The sequence below is a fragment of the Pseudopipra pipra genome, chromosome 2 (genome assembly GCF_036250125.1).
Source record: "Pseudopipra pipra isolate bDixPip1 chromosome 2, bDixPip1.hap1, whole genome shotgun sequence".
NCBI classification, from domain to species: Eukaryota; Metazoa; Chordata; class Aves; order Passeriformes; family Pipridae; genus Pseudopipra; species Pseudopipra pipra.
The window spans coordinates 14,261,057-14,274,463 of record NC_087550.1 but is presented as its reverse complement, the minus strand read 5'-3'; the positions used below and the strand labels follow the sequence as shown (position 1 = coordinate 14,274,463).

Sequence of the window (13,407 nt, the reverse complement as noted above, 5' to 3'; positions counted from 1 at the left end):
CTCTGAATAAATCAGTCTTATACTCTGAATTCTGAAATTTACATTCTAAACAGGGAGAGATCTTTTTGAAGAGCTGGAAGAAAATGGAAGAGCTCTTCAGTGATCCAATTCACATTAGGCACTGAACTATCTGTGCAATACCCCAGATTTAGGGAAGCTAAAAGATACTGAAGTGAATCTTCATCTCCATTGCTTATCCTGTGTCTGAGAAAAGCGGCAAAAAAAAATCTCACTCAAGAGCACACATCTTTCCTGAACAGAATAGAAAGTGCTATGAATAAAAAATATTTGTGATAGAAATGGATTCAAAGTCTGAATCACTGAAAAAATACTTGCTCTATATACTTCATAACACAAAACCAAGGGTTGAAACCCTACCCCACTGGCAGAAATGACAAAACTCCCATTTTACTTTAATAGCCAGGTTTTTACCTGAAAGACCTGCAAGGAGGGAAGAATGATGTGTTTAGGTTCCTTTTTGGGGGCAGTGTAAAAGCATTGCCAGTAATTTCCCAGCAACATTTTTCACCTCAGTCCTCCCTGCAGGGCTACCATTCGAATCTGAGAAGTCAGGAGTTTGTTCAGCTTGCATTTGAACAGGATGTGTGCAGCATCATGCCTTTTAAAGACAAAAAGGACTCAGACCCAAATGCATCTGGGAGAGCTTCACCCACTTATGCATGTGTCAATCATAGGCATTTTGAGGCAAAAACTCTGGTTCTGACTCATTTCTGACAACTCTGCTCCAACAGATTTTTCACTACTCTCACTTCAGCTTTGAGTTCTTTTAGGGTCCGTGTCTTCAACTCCAGAAGCTTCATCTTTATCCATATAGAGGAAGTTGATGAGCATCTCAGTCAGTCTTTTTCTGTTTCGGGACCAGGAAAGATGCAGAAGCAGTTTTTGAAATCCTTTTCTTTCCTTGTCTCCTGCAGTTCCATAGTTGTTGTTGCAGATGCACAAGAACAGGAATGTCAAGGTGCTGGGAGCAGAACATCTGTAGAAAAAAATATACTTGGTCAAAAAATTGTCTCAGTTATGCAGCCAGGGTAGACTGTGAAGTCATTTTTCTCTAGTCTCTTTTTCTTTTCTATTCCTAGTACACAAACTGCAGAATAAAGCCAGGACAGTTATCAGCAGGCTGTCATGTGATACTCTATTTTCTCAAAATCCACTGCATAAGTTGAAATATTATAAGAACAGTAATAGAACTACCCTGGAATTCTGCGCCAGGAAAGAGAGACCAGGCAGGTACTGTCAAAAAGCAGCACCTTCACCGAGTGAGGTGCATAGGCACACACTGAGGGGCATGTATAGGAACTGGCATCCTCTATAAATAGCATTTCATGTTTTTTGAATTTCCTCCAAGTCTACAACATCCACTGAGCCAGTTTTCACCGCTTTATCGTTTGTCCATATTGCTCTTCGTATTTAATGTCCTATACTTGATGTGTTGTCTTCTTAGTACCTTTCTTTGATTGACAAAATAGTCTGAGATCTTTCTTTTTAAAGAATTTGTCATCTACTTACTAGCCAGTAGAAGTTTTCTCTTATTGTTCATTTAATGAACAGAAATGGTAAGCACAATTTTAAATTACTGTGCTATTCATTGTGTCTTGAGAAGTGAAAATTAAGACTCGAGCATAAAGGAAAAACTTGACAATGGAATAAACAATCCATACTTTTGCATTTTTTTGCTATAATTATTCAAATTAATTGACTTGGTCTTTTAATTGGATTAATTCAGGGTCGTTATTTTTCTTTCATGGAGAACAAAGAACATTTTTTCTGTGGTTATTTACTAATGCAATACACTATAAATATGCACTCACTAACAGGGAAAAATGGCATTGAATCAGCATTGTGTACTGCTTTATAAGTAAAATCCATCTGAATTAGATACACTTGAAAGTTCTGTTGTTAATACTTGTACATCATAATTTCCAAAAGAAGTAATCAAGAAGTTAAAATAAAAATGTTCTAAGTTATTGGAGTGCACAATGCAGAACCAAAGCTAAATGAAGGGGACACCTGAAACCAATAGTAAACTGTCCATTTCTGTGAAGTCAATAAGCTGCTTCGATTACATTCTTTCCCAGTGTACTGATATATGTTGTCTATTGTGCTGCCTTTTCTTCATATGAACCAAAACTGCAGAAAAACAAGAATAGAACTGTTCTTCAACAGCTTTGTTGTTACCCCCTGAAGCCAAAGCTAAATAGAACAATAGTTCCATTTTAAGTTTTCAGAATAACCTTTTTTCTTTGTGGAAAGCTGACGTGAGAGGGGTCAATTTGCAGTGTGTATCTGCACAGGACACTTTTTAGAGAAGGCTAAAAGCTGAGATTTTTGTATTTTACTTTTAGGTCCTGAGACCTTAATTGTACAATCACATAAAACACATGTGGTAAATGTATCCCTGAGGAGATAGCTCAGGGAAGGGAATCACTGAGTCAAATTCATTTCACTACAAATAAACTGGCAAAATAGGCCACTAAATAACTGGGTTTATGTGCAGAGGAAAAATGAGAGAGAAGAACACATGCATGGAGATGAGATGTGTTCTTTACTGTGTCAGTTGTTCTGCCCTCCTGCTCATCCAAGTGCTTTCTGTCCTTTCCTGTGGAAAGCAGGGCAATGGAAGGATGGGAAACAAACAACTCCATACCTGTTTGGCTGTTCTCTCAGGGTTAGTGGAGCACTCTTGGGAACCTGGAGTCTTTGAACTGCTCCCAGATGTTCCTTTTGCCCCTGGTGAGGGGCAATCTGAAGCAAATCAATGAGTTTTCTATCAATCCCTAGTTACTTGTGATTCTGGACACCCCAGCTAAGACCTCTGTGCCTCAACCAATACACTTACAAAAGGGAAAATCCTATTGTCTTTCATATTTATAGGTGAATCTGTGGTTCTCATGGGATTTGTGTACTCGAGTGCAAACATTCACCTCTGTGAAGTGTTGCCACTCAGGGCATTTTATTTTATCTCTGCACAGGTAAAAATTTTATGATAGTGTTCATGATAATTAACCTTATCTTCCTTGAATATTGCTGTTGGTCTGTGGGGAAAAACATTCCTAAAATCCAAAGATTTGCATTCTGGTTTTTATTGCCTTTTTAATTAACTATTATTCAAGTCCCTAAATATTTTATTAGGAAAAAAACCGAAAATTAAAAATCCCTATACTTTCTTTTTTTAAACTACTTCCAGATCAAAAAGATGATCAGAGATGGCTATTTAGCTATGAGGTTACCTCCAGGCTATCAATATGACAGAACATGTTTCAGTGGTTTGAGTCCAAGTTCATTTCTCCTGAATTAGTCAGCCAAAAGACAGTTAGATGGTTCCCCAAATTAGCCAGCTGCCTTTCAGTACCAAAGAAACACCCCAAAGCCAATTAAATAATTTCCCCTTTATGTCCCATACGGCCATACTTGGGATGGTAGGCACTCATCCTGAATGATCCAGCTCCCTTTTATCCTGACGTGGGCAGCTGGATAGCCTGAAGCTTGCAAGTCTCTCTTATGCCAGGCCCACAAGATGCTCTTTTCCTCCCCATCTATGCTTCTGTACAGCACTTGAAACACTTGTCCCAGCTATCACAGCTCCCTTTGCAAGGAAACTTGCTTGTTTTCTAACTGAAAGAACTGAAAAGGATTGGTTATTTAAGAGGAGACAGCAAGACAGGTACTGAGTTATTTCCCAGACTTAGGAAATCAAGTTCCTAAACACACTTCTTTCTCAGTTACCCATTTCACTCCTGACTCTGCATCAAGAGGCAGCAATTCCACATTTGGATAGTAAGGGTATTATGCTATTAAATGGTTATCTTGTGTGTTTGCTAGATGAAAACTGTAATGAAGGGATGGTTCTCCAGAAAGGGCAAAGCTACTGGGAGGTCACAAGACCAGTAGGACCCCGCAGCTCCATGGGTTTTGAGTTGTTCTTCTTTACCTATCATCACCTGCATACTCTGCCTAAAACAGGTCTTTGTCTATTGTGGAAATACTTTGTGAAAACTGCCTAGTTAAACCCCAACCAAACAAAAAAAATCAACCAAAACCAATCTTTTTTTGATGTGAAACAATTGTACTTCACAATGAATATCTGCACAGGCACTTCTTACAACAGTGGATGTTCTCTGATTGCTGCCGGGCTGCCCACTGCAAGCAATACAGATCCTTCATTAGCTTCCACATGAAACAGTGTTAGGTAGTCTCAAAAGGATTTTTGGAATGAACAAAAACTCTTTGTATACCCACAAATATTAGGAAAATATCAAAAGAAAATAAGTTCAGGAGTAGGTTAATGAGCTCCTACAAGTGTGATGAGTATTTATTTTCGCTTTCTTTGAACACTGCTCAAAGTTTACCCAGGCCTGACTAAAAAAATGCACCAAAAAAAAAAAAAGAAATATATAAGGTAATATCACCATCATTTTAAAATGAAGTCTCATGAGTCTTCAGCTATGGGAAGAGTTGTATGTCTAAAAAGATATCCAGTTTTCCTAAATTTGTACATAATTACCTTAAAAGCATCATTTCCATCTTTCTTTATACAAACTTCATTAAGACCTAGGCTAGGCCCTGGCTAGGCCCGTTTGTAGAATTTTAGGTCCTGTTGCCAAGAAAAAGCATTGCTGGATGCTCTTGAGTGAAGAGGCAACACTTTTTGCTCTCGGAAGAAGGAGATGAGAAGAAAGGAAAGATGTGCCTAAGCACATCTCAGAAATCCCAAACGATCAAGGATGCCAACCAAGTACATGCTATTTCTCCCAATATTTCAAAGTCTGGGGCCTGCCAACACTCAGTACTCTCTAGTTTTAATGCACCTTTTCATAACCACATGGCCTAATCCTGATAGCCAGCGACAAAGGACACCTGCTCCCTGAAAAAGACAGGGATTGATTTCTTTTAAAAGTCATTGCCCACAGAAATATGAGTTGGTACTGCCTCTCATGTTTTTTTATTGTCATCAGATAGAACCTGAGGAATGTCAATCTCCTGAAGGATAAAGTCAGATTAAGGTACTATTGTTCTCCACCAGCTAAAGGATTTGGGATTACAGTGAAAGTTGGATGAGCCCTACGTCCAGTTAATGCCTGCATCATATACCTGGATATAAATTACGTGAGGAAAAATGGCATTGCAATTCATTAAAAAATAAAAAACAATATGACCTTCTTATGACTAGATTGGTGAAAGTGACAACAGAGAGAAAATAATACGTTAGAGTCACAAATCTTGCATCACCAGTCATATTACTGTGGCCAAAATTGTATTTTTTATAGCCCTGAATTCTGAATAGCAAAACATCATCATGACATTGCCTGACCTGAGAGGCTGTGTAAAGATAAAACAAAATTTCAGGCTAAACTATATAAATACAAATTAAAATGTATTGCTCTCTCTCATAGATGAAGACAATAAAGCATCACTTTAAGTGGCATTTATGAGAAAAACCACAATTAGGTACCATAGTTTCAAAAGAATGGGAGCAAGAAGAATTACTGCAACTGTTTGTAATCTCCATTTTATAAAACAGAAGTTGGTATTAATTCTTATTTTGTATTTACTGATTAATTTAAAACTGTAGAACCAGTGTACTCATGCTTCTGTCACAGTAAAAAATAACAGCATTGCTATAACGTCTCTGAGTGACTTGCTTAGAATGGAGCATATGTTAATCAGCATATTATTAAACATATGCTAATTAGCACATGCTTATTGGATGCGACTGCAGCTACCTCAATCTTGCAGCCATTTTCTCTGTGAGGAAATATTCTTTAGGATGTGGAAGTGGAATTTGTCAAACAGGTCTGTAGATTTTTAAAAATCTGTTATTAACCTATTATATTTTAAGAGTCGTTTTTCTGATTTTTAATTTTTTCCTATATACATATGAAGCAGTATTTGCAGAAAACCAAATGATGCAAGACAAGCTGCTTTCCAGTTTTATGGTACATTGCTCCCCTCCGGATTTTCTGCCCACAGTGTTTCCTATTAAAAAGCTCCATCTCTAGTGGAAAATGTAGAAGGCAAATGCCCATTAAAATTTTGCTGCCTGCTTTATTAAGTAGACCAGTTTAATTGCATTAAGTAGCTATTTAACAGATGCATTAAAATTGTGAAGCTCCAGTAGACCCTCCGTATATAAACAGACTTTACACAAACTTCCACATTATATTGTTTATTGCACACCCATAATTAAATGGACTGTATATGTCTTTGCAAGATTTCCACACTAGAAAGCATATTTTGCCACTTTACACTAAATGAGATTACACAAAGTTTTGGATATTGTTCAACATTTTATAATTTTAATAATTTTTTGTTGTTGCTTTTTACTTCAAATTGTTTTACCGCTAGGACGTCCATTGCTTTCTTTTGCTATTAAACGGGAATCACTATCAAAGAAATATTCAATAAATCCTGTTTTCTGAAAGGATCAGAAAAGATACACTTGGTGTGTGACAGCGAATATTTTCACATTTCTTATGTGTATAATATTCACTATGAAATCAAGAACCGCCCACATAATGCATAACTAGTTCTTCATTTTTAACTCGCTGCATGCTGCATATCTTGCCTGACACTTAATTTTACACCAATACTTACCAGTGCAGCATGACAGTCTACAGTTCATTTGCTATAGAAGACCAATTTCCAGTGATGAAGGTATAGCTCTCCCATTCTTCTCAACACCAGGTCCTGAATCCCACCGTACTGACAGTGCAAGGTGAGCTAGTTACCCATAGGACATTTGCTACATAAAAGAGATGGCAATCCTTAAGTTCTAGTCAGTGGAGGGCAGTATCACTCCCATGGTTAAAATACTACTTTACAAGATTGTTCTTGATCTAATCTAAGTAGTACGAGAATTGACATAACAAGCCTTGGAAATTTATAAACATTGAGATGAGGAAACTATACTGAGCAAAACGTGCCTGGTGCAAATATTTACTCAAAGTCAACATGCCTACACCAAGTTTTACCAGTGGAGGCTTGACTCTCTGTCGTCATCAAGATGCCACAGTTTAACCAGTGCTCAGTAGGACCCTGACTTTCACACCTCTAAGTAGATAATCTCTATCCAGATTGTATCACCATATGAATGGAGCTGTGAAAACATTGACACATAATTATGAGTGATGATTTTAGCCTTCTGACAGTCTTCTATAAAGCCAAACAAAATAATGTCGGCCAGTGATTTATTTTTCTTTCATTTTCAAACCAAAGCCATTGTTTGTGAAACAAAGCAAAGTTTATGTGCACCACAGCAGTGGAGAGAAGTGATTGTCAAAGGGTGAATTCAATCTGCTGGGAAGCGTTTTACCATGGCAAGCATTTCCTAGGTGATCCACAGTGCTTTTGTTTCAAAGCAGAACAAAATAAAAATGCTGAAGGGCTCATTATATTTCCAAAGCAGATATCTTGAAGAAGGGAGGGGAGGGTGGAGGGAAGAAATAAAATTAGAGTCTCTAACAAAATTACAGGGAGATGTCCAAAAATTTAAAGCAAGGGCCTCCGTAGCAATAACAAACCACATTCTCATCTCCAGCAAAAGATTTGAGAGCTGGAGGAAGAAGGGTAATTATCATTATGTCCAGATACCGAGGATGCTGTCGTGGTCTAAAATATTCAGAGCTCATAGAAGTACTTAGCTCTTAGTCACTCCACATCATGAAACATCTGTTATTCATGATTTTGTCTCATGATTTAGAAGCCAAATGGTTAGTAGGTGATTTATCTAGAGCCACTTGGATCTGGCTGACTGAATCTGAAAATCACTCCTGAAATTATACATGTTTATTCCGAGACCATCCCTGTTGTGACTCACTAATATACAAGTCATTTGTTCTTCAGAAAGTCTGAGTGAGGTATAAAGAGCCACTTTTGCAAAGGCAGATAACTTAGTTTTCTTAAGGTTTTAAATTAAAAGAGTAGAACAATTCTTGTTCCTTTAAACCCAGACTCTGAGTAGTTGAAAATGCATAGTGTTAAGGACTGCCACCACCACGGATGCACCAGCAGGCTCTGATTGCTCTCACCAGCCTGTAACCATCTCCCTTTGATCCTCCTTTGCAACCCCTCCTTCTTCCCACCTCTTTCTCAGCTTTGGGCTGCCCTGGCCACAGGAGCACACCACGATCATTAACTTTATGTTTCTCTGCAAGAAGGGGGCAAGAACCTGCTCTGGAGTTTGGCAGGGAATGGGGGCAGTGCTGGGGGCATAATCCCAACACAGCCACAGTACCCATGTCATCCCCAAATCATGGCCCCACCCTCACCACTGCACTGCCTCTATGCTGAGCTCCCTGCAGCCCCAGACCCTTCCTCAGCCCCCTTCAGCAGCACCCCCAGCTACAGGCTGTGACTTTGCCAGCACCTTTGACAAGACGACGAGGGAAACACTTTCACACATAGGACCATTGCTATCAACCACCTCTCAGGAAAGGAGGTGCCCTTTAGGTTAATTGGTGACTGAAAACAGCAAGAAAACAAACACCAGGAACTCAAGCAATCTCATCACTCTTATTCATAGAACTCATATTTTATTCACTCAGTCCCATGCACTCAGGGTGTGTTGCCACCTTCAGATCAATCCAACATCCACGGATCTCACCACAGAGAGAACAGCTGCCCCTCCTGTTTCTTTGTCTTCCTTTCTGGCAGCAGCAGCTTTTGTGCAGCCATCCAGTGAACTGAGCTGGGATAAAGGTGCACGAAAACTGTCCCTCAGAAACAATCAACCCGCCAGTCAAACAACCAAAGTGCATGTCCACAAAAAGGCCAGCACTGGGACTGGGACAGCAGCAACGAGGACCTGAGGGCAGCAGGTGAGACATCTCCTTTCAGTTGGTGTCTGCCCTTGCCTCAGATCCGCAGTCTCACAATGAGAAGAGGGAATAGCGGGGAATGAGGTGTTGTGGAAAGATTTAAACAAAATATAAATGGCAGGGAGCATGTCCAGTTATTTGGACCAAAAGGAGGGATGGATGCTCAAGTGATGTAAATCAACATTTTTTTTCTCAGGTTAAATTTTCGCTGCTCAGATCCACCAGAGAAAGGGTAAATTTCAGAACCTATTATTAATTAATTGAAATAAATCACTGGTTATCAATTTATGCATAGCTAACAGAGGACTGCATAATTTATTTTTATCTTATCTGCATAATTTATCTTAATCTCTGTGTATTTGGATTTCTTTACTGTAACAATTGTTTCTCTGTTAAAGCTGTAAAGTATTTGGAACAAGGATGTTTTTATAACCTGGATAAGCAGAAAGCTACACATATTTTGGCATTTGACATACTTTTAAATCAGCAACTCTGATGTGAAAAATAAAAATGCATTAGAATGTATTAAAAGAGGCTCTATCTTCAGCATTCAAGGTCAGTATAAGAAACCTCTTCTGAATACTGAGTTTATCTCAACTACGCATAACATCACTCTTTTAGGATTTGGGAATACTGAGAAAGTTAAATAGGCCATCAAACACTGTTATTTTCTACATTGTTCCTGTAACTCAAGAGTAGTTTCTCCTCAAAAGAATTGATCAAAATAACAAATTATGAAATCAGAAAAAACAGGCTCCCGAGACTACAATATGAATTAATAGTGCCCTTGTATCATTTGTCTGCGAGATGGCCTGATTTTATATCAATACCTTTTAAGTCTGCTTTAACTAAGTAAACACCAGAGAAGATTAATATACAAGATAAAATAAAAATATTCATTAAAAATATAAGGTGAAAAGTTACTTATGAACTTAAACTAAAGTCAACCGTGATTACTAGCATCTGGCATAAATTATAAATGCAATGTCACACAGTCAATCTGAAACTGTAATATGTAAAAGTAATTTAGAAATAGTTTGAAAGAGCCTCCCTGTATGAGTAAACTTTATACATCAACATGCTTTCTGGTTAGGAGCCAAAAGTCATGAGTTGGAAGAATAATTCAGTTTCATTGTCTAAGAACTGATGCTACTTAGTCAGCTTCCCATGATTAGGTGAGAGAAAAAACCCAACAGAATATAGCAGTTACAGTCAGTAATAATGAATATAAATTGAAACCCAGCAAAGCAGTTAAACCGAAGTACAACAGCGGAGGAGAAGATCCTTCTGGAGTAAAGGAACTGGGAGATAATATTTACATAATATTTACAGGAAAAAAAAAGGCATAATATTTACAGAAAAACATCTTCTTGGAATGAATAATCCTTGCAAAAACACAAGCTATACAAAATTTAATAGTCATTAAGTGGACAAAGAGAGATGTTTTTACGATGAAGAAAATTAAAATAAGTGTATGGAAAACAAAACCTGATATTAAACAGAACATCAAAATCTGACAAACTGATCCAAACTATGGATAAAGAATAATGAAGAAAACACAAGATGAAAAGAAACATTTAGGACATATAAAAATTTCTAAAAGGTAAAAGATTTGAGAAAGACAGTGTTCCTATTAACCATAGTGTGTCTGCACAGTATGATGTGAAGAGAGGATTTACTGTTCTTTCTGTTAACTGGGGCAAAAAACTAGAACAAGGTTAGAATGTTAAGGAAAGATATTGAAACAGAGAAAATACTGCAGGTTGAAACCTGTGTGGCCACGAGCATTACCACGGTTCTTTTAAAGACATTCTTGGAAGCCAAAGGTGTGCCCCAGGAAACATCAGCCCAGCACAAGCTTCACCCTCTGCACCATCTGTCTGCACCTCAGGCAGCAGTGCCAAAAGGAAACAGACTGCACACGACTTCATGGCAGGCAAAGAGCAGGACAAGATAAGCCCTCTCTGAGTGCAGTTCCAGTATCCCATCACTGACTACATGGTATTTCTCCCATGAGTGCGAGTATGTACTTTCTGAGGTTGTATGGAGGAAACCATTATCTTTCTGACCACATTTTCATAATTGTCTTTAATTAAGACTCTTTCTTCTTCTCTGATATTTACCCTTCCATGTCTCTCACTTATCACAGGCTACAGAAGTTAGATAATGTTTTGTCCCCTCTTTTCACCTGATAGCATTTTAAACAAGAAGACACATGAGGTCAAGAATGATATTGAATAATGCCATACAGCTTTTCAGTCTTGAACATGTTAGATTACAAAGTAGTATTTCATGCTTGCAAGCAGATAACAGTTGGCTTTTTCAGTGACTGCAAAGACCCTACTTAGGACATGACTTTGTTTAAAAGCCTTTTTTGAATCAAAGAGAAACTAAAAATCAGGGAATTAAAATGTTATTTATGAAAATTTTCTCAAAAAAACCCCTTCAATGTATGCTTAATCAAGCATCATTTTTGTTTTTCAGTTATCTGAGATATTACAGTTGGCTATCTCTGTAGTTGCAAAGATAATTTTATAATTCTTTTTGGGATCATATCCCAGTCTTTTTTTCCCAGGTACTTCCAAAGTCAAATAATCATATGCATTTTATTTTTAAATATGCCTTACAGAAGAAAGAATTGAAGCTTCAGCAAGAAAACCTTTCCTATACATAAATCATTTTAGTTAAGAAAACAATATTTTTTTGGTTGCGAAAAATATAGTTATATTTACTATAAGTCTTTGTCTCTGTACCCCCTTCAAATATCTAGTGCATATTTAATTTACTTAAATAAAATTTGCTGCACTGTATAATGGAAAAGAACATAGGTTTGTAAGTGGTGAAAACCTTTATAAATCCTGTTCTTTCAAACAACAGAGACACCAAGATGCAAGACAGAAAATAGCATTCGTGATTCAGCAAAAACTCTGGTAGTTAAGGACTGTTCATAAATGAAGACTACATCCAGAATGCCCTGAGTGTCCATATGTACACTGTGCCCCCAACTAATTTTTTCCATGCATGAAATTAATATCTAATGAAAGACCCCTGACTGGTAGTGTTAGAATTTCTATTTCAACACATCAAAAAGATCATTTATTTTCACTTACTTACTGGAACAACTAAAACATTGATAGTAGCAGAGAAATCATGACAAATGAGATGAGAGCAAAACCACCCCCAGTTGAAAATTCAAACTTTGTTAATTTACAGTATAGCTTATTATATTGCTATTTAACATATAGTGACGGGTAAAGAGCACTCAGAGGTTTTCTAAGGTGTTGGCCACAACATTCCCAATTACTAGGACAACTAAAAAGCTGGATTCAATAGCATTCCTAAGTACATAAGCCAAGAAGTTAGAACTGAGGAACTTGAATCCAGTTGAGGAAATAAATAGTAAAGCTGAGAAAATTTGGATTGTTCAGCCTGGAGGAGTGAAGGCTTCAGAGGGACCTTATTGTGGCCTTCCAGCACCTACAAGAAAGATGGAGAGGGATTTTTTACAAGAGCCTGTAGTGACAGGACAAGGGGGAATGGCTTCAAACCAAAAGAAGGTTGTTTCAGGTTAGATATTAAGAAGAAATTCTTCCCTGTGAGGGTGGTGAGGAACTGGAACAGGTTGCCCAGAGAAGCTGTGAATGACTCATCCTTGAAAGGGTTCAAGGCCAGGTTAGATGTGGCTTGAAGTAATCTGGTCTAGTGGAAGATGTCCCTGCTCATGGCAGAGGGATTGGAACTGGATGATCTTTAATGTCCCTTACAACCCAGGCCATTCTATGATTCTATGATTCATTCTCAAGTCCCCACTCATCTCTCATCTATGTCCAAAGTAATCAAATCCAGTAGGTCACTGGTGGATATTCTCCAGGCACCTGAGTTTCTGCCTATGTTTACTCCACTCTGAGCAGCACCCTTCCTGTCCATGGCCTTCAGAAAATAGCTACACAGTACAAGCTAGAAGGCTTACTTTTTGTCCTGTCTGTTAGCCTCGGAACCTTGTGATTGTCAAAGAGCAGTTGAGAATTAGTTTGTGTCCTAAGTAAAATCTTAGTACTCTACTTAATATACAAGTTACTATAAGTCTAATTGCAATAGCATTAACATTCACATGCCAAATGAATACAGGAAAGTCTCATTAATAACACCTTCAAATTTATTACACAAGAAATCTTAGGAACACTTACTCCTTTCCTTCAATGACATGATTAGCTCCTGAAAATGCTCAGGGTGCACATGGTACTGAAGAATTCTCAAAGTAGTGCTACACACAGCACATTTAAGTCCACTCAGGGCTACAGTAGCACCTGATTTCAGCCTTCACTGCAAGCTGGTGCAATTTAAGCTCCTAAATAACTGTAATACTTTATATGGAACACTGAGGCTTCCACATCAGTGAGTGCTTTTGATATCCTTCCCTTCCCTTTTCTAAAGGATGGAATACAAGCAGGAATATTTTCAATACCAAGTCCTTCCACAGCATATTGTTGTGCTTTACTGCAACCCCCAGCTTTGACCTCATGAGCTCTAAGACTGAGTGGTCACACAGCGTTCCTGTTATCTCAGGAGT

At 38.0% G+C, this 13,407-nt stretch overlaps 1 long non-coding RNA gene across 2 annotated transcripts in view; it reads right to left on the bottom strand.

Moving 5' to 3' along the window:
- Positions 1 to 324: 324 nt before the first annotated feature.
- LOC135406607 (uncharacterized) overlaps positions 325 to 13,407 on the bottom strand; it is a 48,868-nt gene continuing 35,785 nt past the window's right edge. For both annotated transcript variants that reach the window (XR_010426376.1, XR_010426371.1), the window contains exon 6: positions 325 to 997. This is a non-coding gene — a long non-coding RNA (uncharacterized LOC135406607). The remainder of the gene's footprint in view (positions 998 to 13,407) is intronic.